Source organism: Neofelis nebulosa, chromosome 14 (genome assembly GCF_028018385.1).
Source record: "Neofelis nebulosa isolate mNeoNeb1 chromosome 14, mNeoNeb1.pri, whole genome shotgun sequence".
In the NCBI taxonomy this organism is placed as follows: domain Eukaryota; kingdom Metazoa; phylum Chordata; class Mammalia; order Carnivora; family Felidae; genus Neofelis; species Neofelis nebulosa.
In genome coordinates this window covers 22,299,926-22,318,864 of record NC_080795.1, presented here as the reverse complement: position 1 = coordinate 22,318,864, position 18,939 = coordinate 22,299,926, and the positions used below count along the sequence as shown (strand labels likewise).

At 41.9% G+C, this 18,939-nt stretch overlaps 1 protein-coding gene across 1 annotated transcript in view; it reads right to left on the bottom strand.

The window, feature by feature from the left end:
• Positions 1-16,245, bottom strand: part of KCNB2 (potassium voltage-gated channel subfamily B member 2) — a 387,255-nt gene extending 371,010 nt beyond the window's left edge. The window contains exon 1 of the mRNA XM_058699829.1: positions 15,569-16,245. The gene's annotated coding sequence lies outside the window, so the exon portion shown is untranslated. The remainder of the gene's footprint in view (positions 1-15,568) is intronic.
• Between the last annotated feature and the right edge of the window lie 2,694 nt (positions 16,246-18,939).

The window sequence follows — 18,939 nt, the reverse complement described above, 5'->3', positions numbered from 1 at the left end:
TGAAAGGAGTAGTCTGTTTAAGGATGATGAAATTAAGGACTTTTAGCCCCTTTTCCAGTTCTTGTTCAATGTTGTTATATTACTTTCTGAATTTCTTTTCTTCCAAAAATGAATCAATAATATTGGATATAGGTATGGTGATATTTAAAGCACTCCTTTTCACTTTTACAAGCCTCATGTAGTCAGGATTATGGGCAAAGAGCATGTCAGCATACAATAAGCTATTGCTATAAAATCCAGATTTGCAATTTGGATTTTATTTCAGCTTAAGGTCAAAATGTCCATAAGCAGAAACTGTATTTCTTAGAAGGCAGGGATATTCTTGGAGATGTATCTGAAGGAAAGCCAAAGTTATGATCTCATTTGCTTTGTGAATTTTGTTAATAATTATCATTTTTATCATCTATCACATATTGAGTGACTATTATATGCAGCCACTGTACTTATCCCTTAAATTTAATTTTCAGAATGAAAATGTTCATTAATTCTCAACCCATCTAGGGATGGGTATTACTATCTTTCATTTAGAAATAAAGAAAGTGAGGCTCAGAAAGATAAGTTCCTTGTTCAAGATGACATAACTAGTGAGTACTGGTTCCAGGATTCAAACCCAGCAGAACCTTAATGGAAACCCCATGTCCTTAACCTCCTAATAGGCTGGAGATTTTCCTTGAATGGCAGGATTCTGGATGACTCAGAATGATAAATAAATGAAAACATAGAACCAATATTGAGAAACATATTTAGCATGATACAGAAGAAGAAGACTCAGGGGCGCCTGGATGGCTCAGTCTGTTGAGCATCTGACTCTTGATTTTGGCTCAGGTCATGATCCCAGCATTGTGGGATCAAGTCCCGTGTCAGGCTCCATGCCGGGCCTGGAGCCCGCTTGGGATGATCTCTTTCTTTCTCTCTCTCTCTCTCTCTCTCTCTCTGTCTCTACCCCGCACTCATGCACTTGCTCTCTCTCTCTCCAAAATTAAAAAACAAAAAAAGAATAAGAAGAAAACTCAAATAATTCTTATAACATTATGTCTGTCCCTTGGCCTAGGTGGCATGTATCCAAGATATGAAAGGTTATATTCTCTTATGCATAGAGATGGTAGGGTTGGCAACTATTTTTGCGGTTCTAAATTTTTAAAACTAAATAAATTTTAGTAAGTGACTTTCAAAAGTAATGTTATTAGCCTTAGTATTTGAGATTTATGGTCAAGATAGATGCTTTAAAAATAGAAAATTCATAGCACTTGGAAGGGCAACACTAGAGGGTTTAAATGATTTTCCCAGGGCCCATTCAGCACCAGGGCTAGAAATCAACTCTTTTGTTCCTGAGTCTATATTCTTTCTACTAGAACTTGCTACCATAAGGCACCAAAAATAAATATAAAATTAGAATGGTGGAAGAGAAAAAAATGTGAAGAGCAATCTAACTATCTCATACTCAGCTAAACCTATAAATACTGATGAGTTGAACCTAATTATTTAAAAAAAAATTTCTTTTAATGTTTTTAATTTATTTTTGAGACAGAGAGAGACAGAGCATGAACGGGGGAGGGGCAGAGACAGAGGGAGACACAGAATCGGAATCAGGCTCCAGGCTCGGAGCCATCAGCCCAGAGCCCGACGCAGGGCTCGAACTCGCGGACCGCGAGATCGTGACCTGAGCCGAAGTCGGACGCTTAACTGACTGAGCCACCCAGGCGCCCTGAACCTAATTATTAATGAATCCTGACTACAACATAAATCTATAATTTCTACTATTCCAGTAATGATCAGAATGGGAAAAGATCATAAATTACAAATAACACCTACTGATTTAGATACATTATTCCTTTCTTGTTCCCTCCCTCCCTTCCTTCCAAAACAATGTGTTCCTTGGCTATCACTATACACTGAGTGCAGGGAATACAAAACTGGGGAAGGACGCCCCTGCTCTCAAGGGGCGCATAGGATGCCTGTAAAGAATATTACAAGAATTTTTGGATTTGTGCTTTCAGCATCTGTTTTATAGGCTCAGATAATATTATGGACTTAAATATTTCTTTAACTAGCACCTAATTAAAGCTTTATACCTAATTTAAACACATCGATGTGAAGGAAGGGAAAAGTATAAAATACCAGCAAATGACACCGATGTCTTAATTCATGGGGCTTTGTAGAACAGAATGTTCATCTATAGAAGCTGCAGCCTTAGCCACCATTTGCGATTTTAAAAGTTCTTTGAGGTCTTAAATGAATTAAGACATTAAGTGAATTATTTCATTAATTCATTCAACACACATATATCGAGCACTATATCAAACACTGTGTTCCAGTTATAAAGTGCCTACAAGAAAATGGTTCCCTAATTTCAAAAAGAGAAAAAAGGAAAAGCCCTCACTATGATGTTCTACTTTAGCTGCACATGTGTGATTACAAACCATGTTTATTATTAAGTATTTTGCTGGGCCTGAATGAAACCAGAAGCCAAGTTTAAGAAGTAACGTTTTAATAGCATCTATGTGTGCTCTTTCTATAAAGCCGGATGAAAATGCTCTCCTCAGATTTAGAAGAAAAAAAAAACCTAGAATTCCAAATTTAAAATGACATTTATCTCAAAAGTAAATTAATATTTAATTGTAGTCTAATTAATAATTGTGATTTTATGAACGGAGGACATTTAACATGGAAGCCCCTAGACACATTTGTTCTAAGCCATACAGACTCGAGAACAGAACTAAAGCTGGACTATCTCTTCTCAAATGTTCCTTTACTGCTATAGTTCAGAACTGTGCCTTCTCAAAGCCACTTCTCATTCTGGTATTATCTTACTGGAAGATAGGGCTTTTCATTTGTGAAAACCAGGACAAAGAATTCAAGAGATCCAGTCACATGAGAACTTTCAAAGGATTAAAAGCGACTATAATGTTATCTAGATGACAACTGTGGGGAAAAAAAAAAAAGCAACCAGCACCAAACTTCACAGTAACATAATATTGAAGTTATTATATCTGACAAATCTCCAAAAATATATCAATTGGCAAGTCAAGAGCTATTATCATTTCATATGGTTTTTTTGTTAATAATCTGAACTGATAAAAACAACTCTTTTAAATAAGCACAAAAGAAAAGAAATCAATATGCAAAAGGTAAAGAACTTGTTTAAAGAACACAGTGTTGTGTCTGTGTCATTTTAGAGGTTAGAAAGGAGACATGAATAGAGGAAGAAACCTGAATAGAGGAAGGAGACATAGAGAAAAAAAAAATGGATGAGAACAAAAAGAAAGAAAGAAAGAGAAAGAAAGAAAGAAAGAAAGAAAGAAAGAAAGAAAGAAAGAAAGGAAGGAAGGAAGGAAGGAAGGAAGGAAGGAAGGAAGGAAGGAAGGAAGGAAGGAAGGAAAAAATAATCCTGTCTGGGAAAAGTGGGCATGAGAAAGCATTTAAGGTCACATTAGATAGATACTTACAAAAAAAATGTTCTACATTTGTATAATACTTTATATTTTGTACAGTTTCATATAAAGAAGGAAATGCCTTCAATAAAGAACAATTCCAATGGAGGGACACAAGTCATAGTGCATTCAAATCCCTTCACTCAGATGTACCTGGGAGATACTCATCTGAATCAAAGTAGGCATTGGATGCCACAGATGGTTTGCATGTTTATATATGGTTAGTTGGAGGCTGATGTTGGTTGTAAATGGGTATTTCTAGAATTTAAACCATATTGCTTTTGAAACTTAGTGTTTCCTAAAGTAATTCATGCTAATAATAATCCAGGCCTGCCCTGTCTCATATGGTAGCCACTAGCCACATATGGATATTTAAATTTAAAATTTAATTTCTCAGCATCATAAGTCACATTTCAAGGGTTCAATAACTTATATGGCTAGTGTCTGCTGAATTGAAGAGCACAGATATGGAAAATGTCCATCATCGCATCAAGTTCTGTCAGAAGGCACTGGTCTATACAACTCTCCTATGAAGTTATGAAGCTGAGTTTTGTTCTGAAAATAGGGATGAGAGAGAAATTCTCCTGGAAGTACCATGTTCTTGCTTGTCTGTATCATTCCACCAGTGGCCTCCAACCTCGACTTACAAACTCTGCTCCATCCCAGATTCTAGGACCATTCTAGCCCCTGTCAAGAAGCACATGAAGAGAATGTGAGTGTAAAACAGTGCAGGGAGTTCATCATCAGGCTGATCCTCCTCTAGCCCTACTCTGCTCCACCCTAGGCAGAAGTTCTTGGTAAGACCTCCTGGTAAGAGCACTCCTGGTGCTCTTCTGTGACCTAGAACCTGACGTAGGTCCTGGTTCTATCAATTCCTTCACGCAGGGACTCAACAAATAAACAATGAGCATCAACTATGTGCATGGCACGGCAGAGGTGCTATGGAGAAAGCAGTGAATAAGGTCAGTCTCTGCCTTTATTGAGCTTGCATTCTCACGCAGCAAAATGACACAAGAAAATGACCCACAATTTAGAATTGGTGTAAGTGCTGCAAAGGAGAATATAGGGTGCTAAGAAAGAGAATAATGGAGAGACCCACTCTATTCGTTGGGCACAAAGAAGTAACCAAGAAGACTTCTTTGACCAAGAGATTTTTGACCTGAGATCAGAGACATGAGTAACAGTTAGGTAGGTAAAAGGTGGAAGAGAGAGTAGCCCAAACAACCATGCCTTGTGGAAACTAATCTCAGGCACCTCGGATGAACTAAAGGAAAGCCAGAAATCATAGCAGACAATGATGGGTGAGTGGCCTGAAATGAGGCTGGCAGGCAGGGATCAGACTGACCAGAGCCTCTCTAAACAACACCCTTACACTAGAGATGTTTTGGAAAGTGAAGAAGGAATATGGTAATCCTCGAGTTAAAGATTTAGGCCTTTATTCTAAGAAAAGCAGGAAATCATTTAAGGGTTTAGGTAGATGGTGAGTGATAGAACTAGATTTGCCTTTTGTAAAAAATGAAAAGCAAAGGGCAAAATGGAACGAGGGGACAAGGAAAGCAGCCAGGAGTACAGTTAATAAGCTTTAGTGGAAATCCAGAAAGAGGTTTTGGCAATTGGTGATGGCATAGGAAATGGTCCTGTCCATTGTTCCTGAAACCCTGCATTAAAAATAATGTGATCTTCACATAGTTTTCCTGACTCCAGACACCTATGTCTAAACTAGTCTGGACTCCTGCTTAGCTACATACAATAGACTTCTTTCTAAACTCTTAAGTGTCTATAAACCATAGCATTTGAGCCTACGGGGCTGGATCTTCCTAATCCTGCCTGCCCCATCAAATACTGCCTGTTCCCAGACTCCCCTCCCCATAATTTGGCCAGGACTTCCCCCAGTATTCCACAAGTCTAACTTCCTGCCCACTTGGACTGCCATCTGCTCTCTCTCTCTATTCTTTCCAGATGCCAAGTGTGCCTGCCTGGGTGATTTCCTCTCTGGACCAGCTTACCCTGACATGACTGAGTGCCCATTGCTAGAAGATAGGAGGGAGTGGAAAAAGAAGCAAATAACTAGGTCCTGGAGTCTACAAAAAATAAACCAGGTGACCGGAAGCAGAACATAAAGGTGTCTCTGGCTAATAATGGCGGCATAATGTCTCCACTCCGCCACTTTGGCACACAACAGCCTACATGCTGCTCCTCACTCCAGAAGTGTCACTCTCCCCCTTTCATTTCCAGCAGGCTTGCCTTTGCCTATCACTTTCCTTTGCAAAGAGTTCATAAAGAAGCTGCAATCGTCTGGACCCAGGACAGACTCGCTGCCCTTGCCACTAGCGAGGGATCTGGGAGCTTTTGTTTGTTTCCAAATAGTCTATAAGCCCTGAGAGGGTAATGACCAATTTTGTTTAACCTGGTGACCTAGAAGAGTGCTTTATATATGAAAAGTGCTTAATGAATATTTGCTAAGTGCATGTCTTTAAAAAGCTGGCTACAATTTTGAGACAGCTGGACTATGAGAAAGCAATAAGTCCTCTTAGAGAAAGAACTGCTGCTTTGTTTTGGGGAAAAAAACCATAATGGACTGTTTGGCTATTACAGGCAAGTCCCTTTGTGGACTTGCACACGAAGTCCACTGCACCTTGAGAGAGGATACAGGGACAATCCTACATGACAAGATGTGAGGAAGAGCCTAGGGGAAGAAAAAAGCTTAGAAAATGGCTTGTATCTGGGCCCCAGAGAGATCTGGGATGGTGAGCAAACCCCTATGGTGAGAAATGGTAAAGACATTTCTAAAAGCATTGACATCTAGCACTCAATTAGAATTAGTTTTTTTGTCTATGGTAGAATTACCATCCTTTATCCCAAAGCATCAGCCAGACCCTGTTACATACAACAGCCTCCTTAGCCAGTGATACTTTACAGAATGAAGACTTCCTAGTCCTGGAAGTCTGGGTGGAGAGCCAACAAGAAGACAGGAATGAGGTGGGGAGATGCTATGCATTGAACAGATTAACTGAAGAGTCAATGTAATTCAACGTTTTCCTTTGCAATTTATTCTGGAGGAAGATGCCCCCAGCAGAGATGGGCTAATTGTCTAAATTTCTGCTTCATTTTTACAGGAGAGAACTGTCACTGGGAAGCACCAGTTAAGCCAGGGGTTACATTTCTCAGCTCCACCCCCTGCATCTAGGGGGGGCCATCTGACTAGTTTTCAATAGTTTTTAGAAGCAGAAGTGTTACTGACATCATTGCTGAGCCAAGATGTTTAAGAACTAGATGTGCCTTTTTAATTCTCCCTTTCTCCCCAAACATCTCCCCCATTTGATGTGAGCATTCTATTCTCCCCACACCTCTCCCCATTTGATATGTGAGTGAAAACTTTTATATTACGTCAAGCCACTAACATTTCAGTGTTTGTTACAGCAGCGAGCATTGTCCCACCTTATTCTGAAACTAATACCTTGAAGTGGGTGCTGCCTTTATAAAAATCTAAATACGGGGCATGGGCTTCAGCAAGGAGACTGACAGAGAAGACTGGAGGCCTGGAACACTGCTAGGCCCTGGCAAAACTGCACTAATTTACAGAGCAGATCTATAGCTCTAGAGGAAATGGCTAGGAAGAGCCAGAATGCTACTCTGTGATGGTTGCCTCTCACTGCTTATAGCAAAAGGTGTAACAAGACAATGGATGAGTTCAGGAAGGAATTGGCTGGAGGACACAGATTAGGGCGAATTGCCAAAGTCTAGAAATTTAAGACTACAAAGCTGCAATAGTACATTGCTTCAGGGACTCTAATAGTGAGGAAGAACACTGAAAATGGCTTTGAATAACAGATACCCATGTTTGGCTAAGTGACTCAGCCTTGCAACAAAGATCTGATTAAGGACGTCACCTAACCACCCAAGACTATTTGTTCAGATGACCTCAAAGTAACCACTTGAGACACAGTGGTTGAGACATGAGCCAAGAAATGAAGCAGGTTCAAGAATTAGGAACAGGAAAGAACTTTCAATGTAGTTAATAGTGTAACTGACACAAAGCACGTACATTAAAAACCTATGAAGATTTTGAGGGAATTGTACTGTCAAAGAAATTAGAAGCCTGGCCTGAGGAGAACAAAAAAGAACCGTGATTATATAAAAACCTGTAAGGCATCTGAACTTGAACAAGCAAGAAGTGTGCTGAGAAGGTAATATAATTCCCAAGAAGGGCATACTTCCCAACATCCATTTTGGGTGTGACCACGGTGAATATTGGATAGGGAGGAACCTCTCAGAGGTGACTAGGGATACAGATAACAACGAACAAAAGAGTCATTCCAAGACAGCAAAACCAGAGTCAAAAAAAAAAAAAAAAAAAAATTTCCCCTATTGCCAGGGCTGGAGGTCTTTAGCAATGTCCAGTAGGATTTCTTCCATGTCATGGGCCAATGACTGCTCTTTATTGCCCATTCTTCCCTTTTCCAAGTGGGAATTCTGAATGCAATTATTCTATACCTCATCCATCATTATGCCATGGGAGACCAACAACCTGTCTTTTAGTATAAAGGTTTCCGGACAATGAGGAGCCATACCCAGACTTAATGGGGAGGACTTAACATCACCCTTACAGCCTGGACTTTGAGATGGATGCAAAGACCAGGAGGGGTTCAGATAGTGTCCTTGGGCTGAGGTTTTCCTCTGTGTGGCCAGAGAGGCAAAATATGAGGGTACAGCTGTTTAGCAAAATTTTGCTATTCGTTCCATGATACAGAAATGTTGCTGGGGAGTGGCTAACTGGCCGGGGGTTAGATGTTCCAGCCCTTTTTGTACATAGACGGAGTGCTGTGATTCTCTCCCCAACAGAATGCGAATGCATGCCAGGTGTGTCACCTGTTGGGTAAACCTTCTCTCTGTTCACTCTCTTCCACAACTGCCAGCTAGATGCAGAGAACTCCAAATCCCTGGTCCTTAGAAAGGATATGGGTCGCCACATCACTGCACAAAACACACACATTGGACTGTCAGATGAGCACAAAATAAACTTCTACTCCATTAATATGGAGTAAATAATGGAGTTTTGTTCCGGAAGCTCAAGTTACCACAACTAATACAATGACCCTTGAAGAAGAAAAAGTGGGGCTCAACTCCTGTTATTCCAACCCAGGATGGGAGCTGAAAGACTTGGGGACACCTGGGTCACACATGTTTGCTATGGAGGATTCAGACCCTCCTCTTCTTCGCCATTTCTGTTAAGGTAAGTCCTGGACCTTATCCTACCTGTATCCCTCAACAGCCTCCTTGGGTTCCATCTTTTCTCCTCTTACAGTCCGTCTTCCTCATGCTGGCTCAGAGACCATCCCCCACATAAAGTGGACCATGTCACTCTATTTAAAATTGTAGTTAACCCCCACTGCCTGTCCTTTAGGATAAAATCCAAGTGACTTAGCACAGCACACAACACCTTTCCTATTTAATCTCCAACCTTCAGCCTCATCTCCCCTCATTTCCCTGCCACTGCCAACGTTGAACCCCAATTACCAGCTAAGTCCTTTTTATGACACTGCTTTGCAAATGCTGTTCCCTCCGCCTAGAATGTTCTCCAATTGCCTCCCTGGAGAATGCTTAGTCATCTCTTAAAAATGAGCTTACTTGTCATTTCCTCTGTGAAGTCTCGTCTGACACTCCCACATAGAAAACGTATCTCTGACATTTATGATCAGATCAGGCAGCTTCACATATTGTGCCTACTATTAGGAAGTTTCCATTGTTTAGTTATCTACATGGCTTGATTTTGTTGCTGTTTATTTTCTTTGTTATTTAGTCAGTCTCTAAATTTATCTTCTTACTAAAAACTTAGAGAGTCCTGCTTTTTCAAAACAGCCCAGTGATGCATTAGAATGAGATCGGCTTCCTTCAGAGGGAGACTATAGCCATCATCAGTGTCGCGGAATGAGATGAACCCGGTCTTTCTACAATTGTAAAATATTTGGAAGGCAAGGCCTAGGAATGCAAGAAACCCCATAACATGTACAGAAGTCCTGTACCCCCAGAAGTTTTACACTACTCATCAGACAAATATGTACGTGAAATACTTGCCTATTGGTATCTGTGACGAGATCTTAACTCTGTTGTACAAAAAAATATTTTCTACATTGGAATTTTCTAGGAAAGGAACTACCATGTTTGGAACTTCACCAAGATTCACTCACCATTTTGGAGAGTCATGTCACTGACTGTAATGCTGCTCATGTTAACTCATTCACTAATACAGGACACCCACATGTTTGCAAATGTAGCTGTCACACTCAATGGAGAGATTTACTTCATTCTTATTTTGAAATGCCAACTATACAAAAGTGTCACCAATATTCAGTTGAATATTTTCTCTCAAATCCAAATTGGTGCATTTTAAGTAGCAAGCATCTGACTACTTTAGTACATCTTAGTGTAGCCTTGCATGAGCATACACATATTGGTTTACCGACAACTTTACCATAAGCTGCTTTCCTTTTATTTCTGCCTTCTATTACAGACAGAGAATGCATTGATTTTTTTTAAATATTACTTGTGAAGACAGGTTATATTATCTATAAATACCATTTCAGGAACGTAAAAGGGACATTACAAAAACCTTACTTACATGAAGGGGACATTGGGTCTGATTGAGTAGAGAATCATGAATAACTGCATCTAGGAACTCAAGGAATCACATTTTTTTACTCTCGGGACGCTTCTGTTAGGCAACTACTCCACTGAATTGCCATCCCGTTCTGCCAACAGCATTTATGACATTTTGTTATGATTTACTTGTCTGCGTGTGCATGCGGTGAGTGCGTGCTGTCTGATTCATATTTATGTCCCCAACACCTAGCTTAGGGCTTGGCACAGAGGAGGAGCTCAGTAGATACCCTGAAGATGAAACACCAAGTAAGAGTCCTAAGGAGGCAGGCAGTCCCTGGCTCTCCCGATAGGTCTTGGGATCAGTTATTCACAATTTTGCCTATACCGATATTATTAAGCTTTCTTCATTCTGCCTAATGTCAGAGTGAGTTAGGTACAAACTTCCTCAATTTTCTCTCTTTCTTGTAGACCCAGGCAGTACTATGTTCACCTCTGTACCCCCAAAGTGCCCTGCACAGCAGAAGAAGTCAACAAATATGATTTACATCAAATTATTCCCCAGGGATATTGCTATACAGAATGGTTATGTTTTTAGTACTAACAGTACCATACTTCAGGCAGATTACTGGTTTTAAAAAGGGCATTTGTGGACTGGTCTGGAGACCTAAACATCATTTAAAGTACTCTTTCTCTAAATGCATTACAAGTTCCAAAAAACCAAACCTATAAAATCAACTTATAAGCTATAAGCCAATTGTAGGTTGAGAGCTGTCTGTACAATATGCAACTGAGTTGGTAAGACCTAATATCTGTGGGAAAAATGAAAATGCCAATCATGAGGATATATCTAAATATTTAAATATAGGGCATCCTTCAGGGAATATTTGGCCATTTTATCTCCCAAATTTAATCCCGATGGTATTTTTCACAAAAACAGAAGCAGTGGCTATTTAGAAAGAACTTTACCTCAAACATTATATAAACTTTTCTTGATGAAAATCTCAATTTATAATTTGATTATGCTTTTATAGTTGTCACTTAGTAAAATAAGCACATTCTAGACAATATACTAGAAAGTAAACCTGTTAAGTGACTATATTCCAATTTCCATTAATATATGGGCAGTAGATCTTACAGAGGAAAATATAGGGACACAGGTAAAAGAAAATTATATTGAAAACTAATAATTTTCTTTTAATATATGAATATGTAATTTAAAAATAATAAAGATATTTAGAATACTTTATTCAAAATAATTCACAAAAGTTTTTAGAAACTGGAAGTGAAAATAAAATAAACTATCACACTGGGGCACCTGGGTGGCTCAGTCAGTTAAGTGTCCAACTTCAGCTCAGGTCATGAATCTCACAGTCTTTGAGTTCAAGCCCCACATCAGGCTCTGTGCTGACCGCTCAGAGACTGGAGCCTGCTTCAGATTTCTGTGTCTCTGTCTCTCTCTGCCCCTCCCCTGCTTGTGCTCTGTCTCTCTCTTTCTCTCAAACATAAATAAACATTAAAAAATAAAAATAAAAAAGAGACATTGGCCAGTCAGTCATCTCTCTCATCCAGCTTTACTCTCTGTGGTCACTGTAAGGGCAGTATTTCCTAATGTTTTAGCATTCTGATAGAAGTCTACCCAGCTTTTAAAGATTTGCTTCTAACTAACGTACCTTCTTATTTCAAATTTAAGTTGAAAATTTTGAGATTTTTGCCTACTGAAAGTCCCTTCTTTTGACCTTTTCCAAGTATCCCTGTAATCGTAACTACAGTGGTATCCTTTAATGGGAAGATAGAACTTCAAATAAATCTAGAAGCTGTGAACATCTTTACTTATTCTGTTTGGGATCACACTTAATACTTCTTGATATCATAGTGGTTAAATAGAGCCAGAATGCCAGAGTTCAAGTCTGTACCATTTACTTCCTATGTGACTTTACACAAGAAAAGTCTCTGAACTTGAATTTTCATATCTATGTAATGAAAAGTATTAGTGATAGATGCCTTATATGGTGGTTGTGAAAATATTTAATGTTTTTCAGTAAAACACTGAAAACATTTCCTGGCTGAAGTGTTTACTATAATAATAAGAGTAAAAATAAAGTCATTTTGTTTATATAAATAAAACAATAACAAAATTATTAAAATATAGAAATATTTATAATAATGTTTTAATTTAATTTCAATTTAAAATGTAATCACTTTAATAAAAGTTATTATTACTATTCTTTAGTAATTCCCCAATGCATAGACTGTGACAAACTTTCATGATCCTCTTTGTGAATTTGCCTTAATTAATTTATTAAGTATCAAATTGTTAAATGCATGTGTGTATGCCAGAGATACCTGATTTTGAATTCTGTGATTCTTCAACTAGTTAAGTACTCAAGTTTTATTCTCAACACTGTAAAAAATCTTTGAGTAACAGGGATTATGTTTTCTATCTGTTTTGTACTGGTTCTCATCAAGCACTCTTCTCCTTATACACACTTAATAAGCAATAAGCAAATTAATGCATGAGTTAGTGAGCAGATACATGACATTAAATCACAGTAGAGATAGGTACAATTTAACCTACAGGAACAGGTACTTTTCCCTTAAAGACAACACGGTAGGGGTTGGCTTATACAGGCCAAGGAGCCTCTGATCCCACACACTGGATCGAAAGCAAGTCCGAAAGCTGGGGCTTGCAATAAAGCGTCAGTGGGAATATATCTTCAGGAAGCTCAAAAAGGAAACAACCAGGGAACAAGAATGGGCTACAGACCTAGAGTATGAAGATACTTGTAGTATATAATCAGGAAATGTCAGACTGTGCTGCTCTATAAACTTTTATCACTTCAAGAATAACAAGGTCATAAGCTCTTACTTTAAAAACTACTCTGAAAAACTACTGAACTCAAAAAATATCACTTATAATGCATGTCTACTCTTCTCTGTGAAGCCTTTGTGAAAATAACAGTCATAGTGATTTTATGCAAAACCCACTTGATGAATATAGGCAAATCCCAAAGCATATTACATTCTGAAGTAAACAGAGTATCTTAAACTTTATGTATTTACCTTAAAATGTACACGAGAAGAATGCCCTATCAACTTTAAGGCATTTGGTCTCTAAGGGATAGCACACTTCAAATATCTAATTACTTCTTTATAATTTATCAAGAAAAATGCATTAGATTAGAATGAAATAGATTTTGTATTTTTCTGAGATTTTACCAGTAATTTGGTCCACTTTCATAATGTGTATACAACACATGCCAGTCTCTCTAGAATACCATTTCAAAATGCCAGATATAAATTCAAGAAAAAAATATTCTTTTCAATGGTTAATGAAGATTTTCCACAGATGTGCAGGCAGGTATGCAAAAACACCTGGGCAGATATTATTTTGAGTTGCCAAGAAATGTGTGACTGAAAGCATATCCTGCCACTGTATTTTCCTAGCTGTCTCACTTTTGTCACCATCCTGGAAATCAGAAGCATGGGTCCCTGTTCACAGTTGCTCTATGGTGTCACCAAGGAATCTTTAAATGCCAAACAGGAAGGATTAGATAAGGACCTATTTCACTAACCCCATCTGAATATTCAGTAAACATGCATACCTGCACAGCTAAACTGTGGGATTTGGGAGAAAAGTGACATTGGAAATAGTTTCACCTGACACACCGATTGGTTCTACTTGGAAAAAGAGAGGAGAGCAAGAAAAGAGAGATGCTAGAATTCTCAAAGAGGCAGGCAGTGGAGTTATTTTTTGGAGTTGGTGCGTGTGTTTGTGTATGAGAGAGATCTGGAAGCACCACCGTGCAGAAGGAATGGTGAAGGTTAAAAGGGGGAAGAAAGCAAAGAGAACTGCCAACTGATTCACTCCTTTCTCCAAGAGTCTGAGCAGTGCCAGAAAAGGAAAAAGACTACATTAGACACAATTCTATTCGTGGTAAACAACTGGTCTGAACCTGGCAGCAAGAGGGAGGGGATTATAGTATTTACTTTGTGGAGGCATATTCATTCTTTCAGGTGAAGATGATACTTTTTTTCAGTGGAGAAGAAAGTTATTTATACACTGTACCCTCAATAATCTCAGAAAGTCTACGCGGCCACACAAGAAAGCACATTTTTTACACCCTACATTAAAAACACCACCTCTAGCAGCAATTAAATGCACATACACATACATAATGGGCCCAATTACTCAACTGCTTAAGTACTGGTTAATTTAAGAATCAAGAACTCTTTAATTTAGATGCCTCTCCATCCTAGTCATGTCTTACAAGTAAGCTTTGGACAACTTTGTATTTATTCACACACACACACACACACACACACACACTCTCTCTCTCTCTCTCTCTCTCTCTCTCTAAACAGTGAAATAAAGTAAAACTTTATTTTATACATAGATATATTTTTTAAATGTTACCCTCTTTTTTCAAAATCTTTCCTGCAAGTTACGCAGTATTGACAAGTTGGCCTTTAGATTTTTGACCAGAATTTATCCTTGTCTTGTCCTGTGAAATGCAATACCTCACTTGATGGTTATTGATAAACATACCAAGAGACCACTGTTGCACACAATGCTACACATTTAATAACAATTACAAATTCCTACTTCTCTTTTGAGCTGAGCTTACAAAATCAAATCCCAACAAAATCTAAAAACCAGTGCAAAAGCAGAAATGCGAAATGCTATTTAAAATATTGACATTATTGCATAACTTGATCAGAAGGAAGGTTGAACCTGCACGAAATAAACCCAGTGTACATCTGTGCATCCTAAATTTTTCAGGGCAATCTTGTATCTATTATTATGTCGCTTGGGCAGTCACAAATGGTGTATAAATGGCATGTTTGTGCATATTGCACACTGACGATTTTTATGAATGAATACACAAAAGTGCTTATAATTCGAGAAAATGGAAGGCGGCACACTATTTTGAAAAAGGTCATTAAGCACTGGAAGCAGACGATGAGGGAAATAAATGGTCGGTGTCTTTTGGTGCCATTCAGGGCAACTGTATTCTCAAGTCCCCTAGCAGAGTGTGTTGGAAACAGCCATGAAGCTCTTTCCTTAGAGACTCGTTCTCCCTCTTGGGAACCTTGCTACAGAACGGAGAACGCGCACCTCTTGAAGGATAAAATGCATGCATGTCTCTGTGCTCTGAGTACTGTTCATACATCAGAGACATCACACTCCCTAAATCCGGTCCCACAAGTGTGTGCGTGTGAGTGTGGCATTTACCAACAAATGAACAGAAGGCAACAAGAGCTCGTCTCCTAGAAATAACATTCCCCATCCCTTCCCAGGCAGGCTGCTCTGAACCTTTCCAGGGGCTAACACTGGAGCACCTTCCCCACGGGGACAGAGCCTTTACACGAACAACCCTCTCAGGGCGAAGTCAGCTTCAGCTTTGTGTTTTAAGTCCACTCGGCGCCATATGGCAGTTTCCAATTCCTTTAGCAACTCAAGTCTGGCTAGGCTGCCCGCGATGATCCATTCTTAAAGGAAGACCCCTTCGGGGAGCAGCAATGCCCCCTTCACTTACCTAGCTCCCACAGACCCCGCTCAGCAGGCGGCACGGGCTCGGGCACCACAAAGGGTTGTGGGATTCCCCGCTCCCTCCGGGGCTCCTCTCCCTGCGACGGTCCCCTTCGCCAATGATCTGTCGCTGGAAATCCCCCTCCCCTCCACGGAGAGGAGGGTCTCCCCGGCTGGCTGGAGCTCCTGGCGTTTTTCCCCCTCTCCTTACATCCCTGACTCTGTTCACGGTCTCTGGCAGGAAAGCTCAACGGAGAGGCGGCGGGAGGAAGCTAAGGTATCCTTAGAAAGAACAATAATCTTCATCGATCTTCGCCCCTTTCCCCACGCGGGCCCCCATCCCCCTGCCGCCGCCGCCGCCCAGAAAGCAGAGGGCTGGGATAGAAAAGGAAAAATCGAGCGGGGCTGAGCTCGCCGCGCGGAAGGAGCCGGGAAGGCGAGCCGCGCGGGCCGGAGAGTTGCCGCTCGCTCGGGCTGCGGGCGGAGAGGCGGCGGCGGCCGGCGGGGGCGGAGGGTGGCGGGTGCTTGGTGGGTGTGTGTCTGTGGCTGAGCCGGGGAGAGGCTGGGCGCTGGAGGCGAGGCAGGGCGCTCGGGGGCGCCGGGCCGGCGCGCACACCCGCCCGCGGCCACCCCGCCTCGCGCTCCGCCTCCTCCCGCGCTCCGCGCACCCGCGGGCTGAAGCGGCCGCCGCCGCCTCCTCCTCCTCCTCCACCTCCTCCTCCTCCGCCTCCGCCTCCTCCTCCTCCTCCGGGGTGCTCGCGCCTCTCGAGGTGGGCGGCGGGCCCGTGTGGCGGGCTGTACTGCCGACCGGGCGCCGCCGGGGATGCCCAGGCTCGGCCTCGCGGCGCGGGAGCCGTGCGCTCGGCCTGGGACAGAGCCCCCGAACCCAGGGCGCGGCCGGGGCGCGGGCGGGCAGGCGGGCGCCGCCCACACCTCGGCGGGCGCCTCCCTCTCCTCGGGCGCGCCGAGGCTCCCTCGGGCCGCGGGCCCGGCTCCACACCCACCTGCTTCCCTCTGTGGCTCCGGCTCTGCGGAGCGGGAGGGTCCGCGTTCGGCCGGCGCCGAGCACCCGGCGGCGGGGAAAGCCCGGGGTGCCCCGCCGAGAAGCGCTCTGGTGGCTTCGTGGGATTCCCCGGGTCCTTGCACTTTCAGCCGCTGGGCTCTCCCCGAGCCCGCCCTGACGCGCGACCCTGACCCGGGGCCCACCCCGGGGACCTGGGGCGAGGAGAGATGGCCCTTGAGTGATACGGCCCGGAGTATTTGCCCGGAGGAATGCAGGGCTACCCGAGAGCGCAGACAGGCTCTGACTTTCCTCCCAGCACCTACATCTCGGTTCCAGGGCCGTCGCCAGCCCCGGTAATCTCTCTTTCCTGGGTTTGAGGTGAACGCCGGGTGGGTTGGTGGCAGCCTTAACTCTTACTTCCCACGGGGGCGCTATTTGTACTCTGGTTTTCTTTCTTTTGCCCGCTCTCCCTGCGATCTGGAGAATTAGTGCCAAGTTCCTCCTTGGCGAGGCCGCCTGGTGGACACCCAGACCTTTCCCTACCTTAAGGACGCGGTAAAGACAGGATGGACTTCAATAATAACATCACTGGGCTCTCCAGGTTCCCGACCTGTATGCTCCTTAGTGAGTACGGTTACCGGGGCTGTTAGGCAAACAAAGTTGCCTAAAACACCCTTTTAAAAGCATGTAGGCCATGGCAGTATATTTAAAGCCGGACTCCCTTCGGAGTTTCTTTAGGCCAAGAAGATGGCTATTGAAGAAGGTCCAAACACACTCCGTTTTAAATATATCTCACTTAGACCTTGCTTCTCTGTTTTAGTAGCCCTGACCTGCTGGGATGCACTATCATCTATCTCTACACCTTGATTTCTCAACTCTCCATAGGCCTTACGTTGCCCTGGGTGTTTTTCCCCCCGAGGTGCCAGATGTTGAGCAGGATGTTTTGCAGAGAAGTCGGTACTACATACGCCACCACCCTCCACCCAGGACCTGTCCTGGTCCTTTTGCTCTTCCAGAGGCTTCTCAAGTGTGAACACTAGGAAGAGGAAGACGACTCCCAGATTCCCACACCTTTATTGCCAACTCTGACCTGTTTCCAAGCTTCAGCTCCAAATTTCCAGGAACCTGAAGGATTTCCACTCCTCATCCTACAGTCTTTTCACCTTCTCATACTTCTCATGTGCTTTCTGCAGATTAGTCTTCCCCAGGCACAATCCTGATCATCTCATTTCCCTGATCACAAAGGTTCCCTAGCTTCCCCTTGCCTACCAGTGTCTGCACATCTGTGCCCTTGCACGCATAAATCTCTCCTTCTAGCACGTCCCTCCCCTGGTCTCACATCCACAATCATTCCAGCACTTAAAGTCCCACCTCAAATTCTGCCTCCTCCGACTCTTTGCCTTTGATTTCCAGCACATGGTTGGAGCTATCTTCTTAAAGTCCTTCCACTTTCTACACAATATAGGTACTCTCCCTGTACAGGTCTTACTGTTTAAGTTCCTCCAGGATAGATTCCATATCACTTTGTTTGCAATCCTTACATTTAACCCAAAGCCACACACGTAAGAGATACCTATTCATCCACCATTTATTTTGCAACTTCTTTCAGGCACGTGATATTTGTTAAATGAGTAGAATTTATAAAATATTTTAAGTCTAGAAAGACTGCTGAAGATTGATTTCAGGTGTGCCTACATTTAAGTGGTATAATCTTTCATAAATTCCAGAAGTGTTGAAAATCCCCTTAACTTTACTGCCCTACATCAACATTACTGGTCACTTCAGTAAGAATTTAAGAATTTGACAAGTATTTGTTAAAAATTTTTTGACCTTAAATTTCCATTAGAGTTTAGAAATCCGAATCCATTTTCCTACTAAGCGATCATCTGTCAAGTGGTCAAATTATCTACTGGCTAAAACACATTGCTGCTATGTCCATTTGTGGAAATGGGGTGTTGGGAGTAGCATATCCATCATACCTGAACTGTGTCTGTAAGTATGCAATGATATGGAAAAAAACAGTCTTTGGAAATCAAATCTAATTCCGCTTACTAAATTACTCATGGCCCAAATGAGTTATGGAGAATAACCCCTCGCATACAAATTGTTTGGAGTAACCGAATTCTCCACAAGCACAGCTTGGCTTCTGGATGGCTGCAAAGACTCTTGTGTTGGTTACCACATTGTTCTACTGCCTCAGTATATATATTTTTTCAGTTGTTCTCCAAACCAAAAATGAAAATGATCTGCCTGAAAAGTCAGACATGTTTTCACATTGCCCCTTAAGCCATTTATTTTTTTTCCATTTATTGATATTTAGGGAAACATTCCTTTCGCTTATATTTCAGTTTCTCTGGTTTACCTTGAGTTTTGAT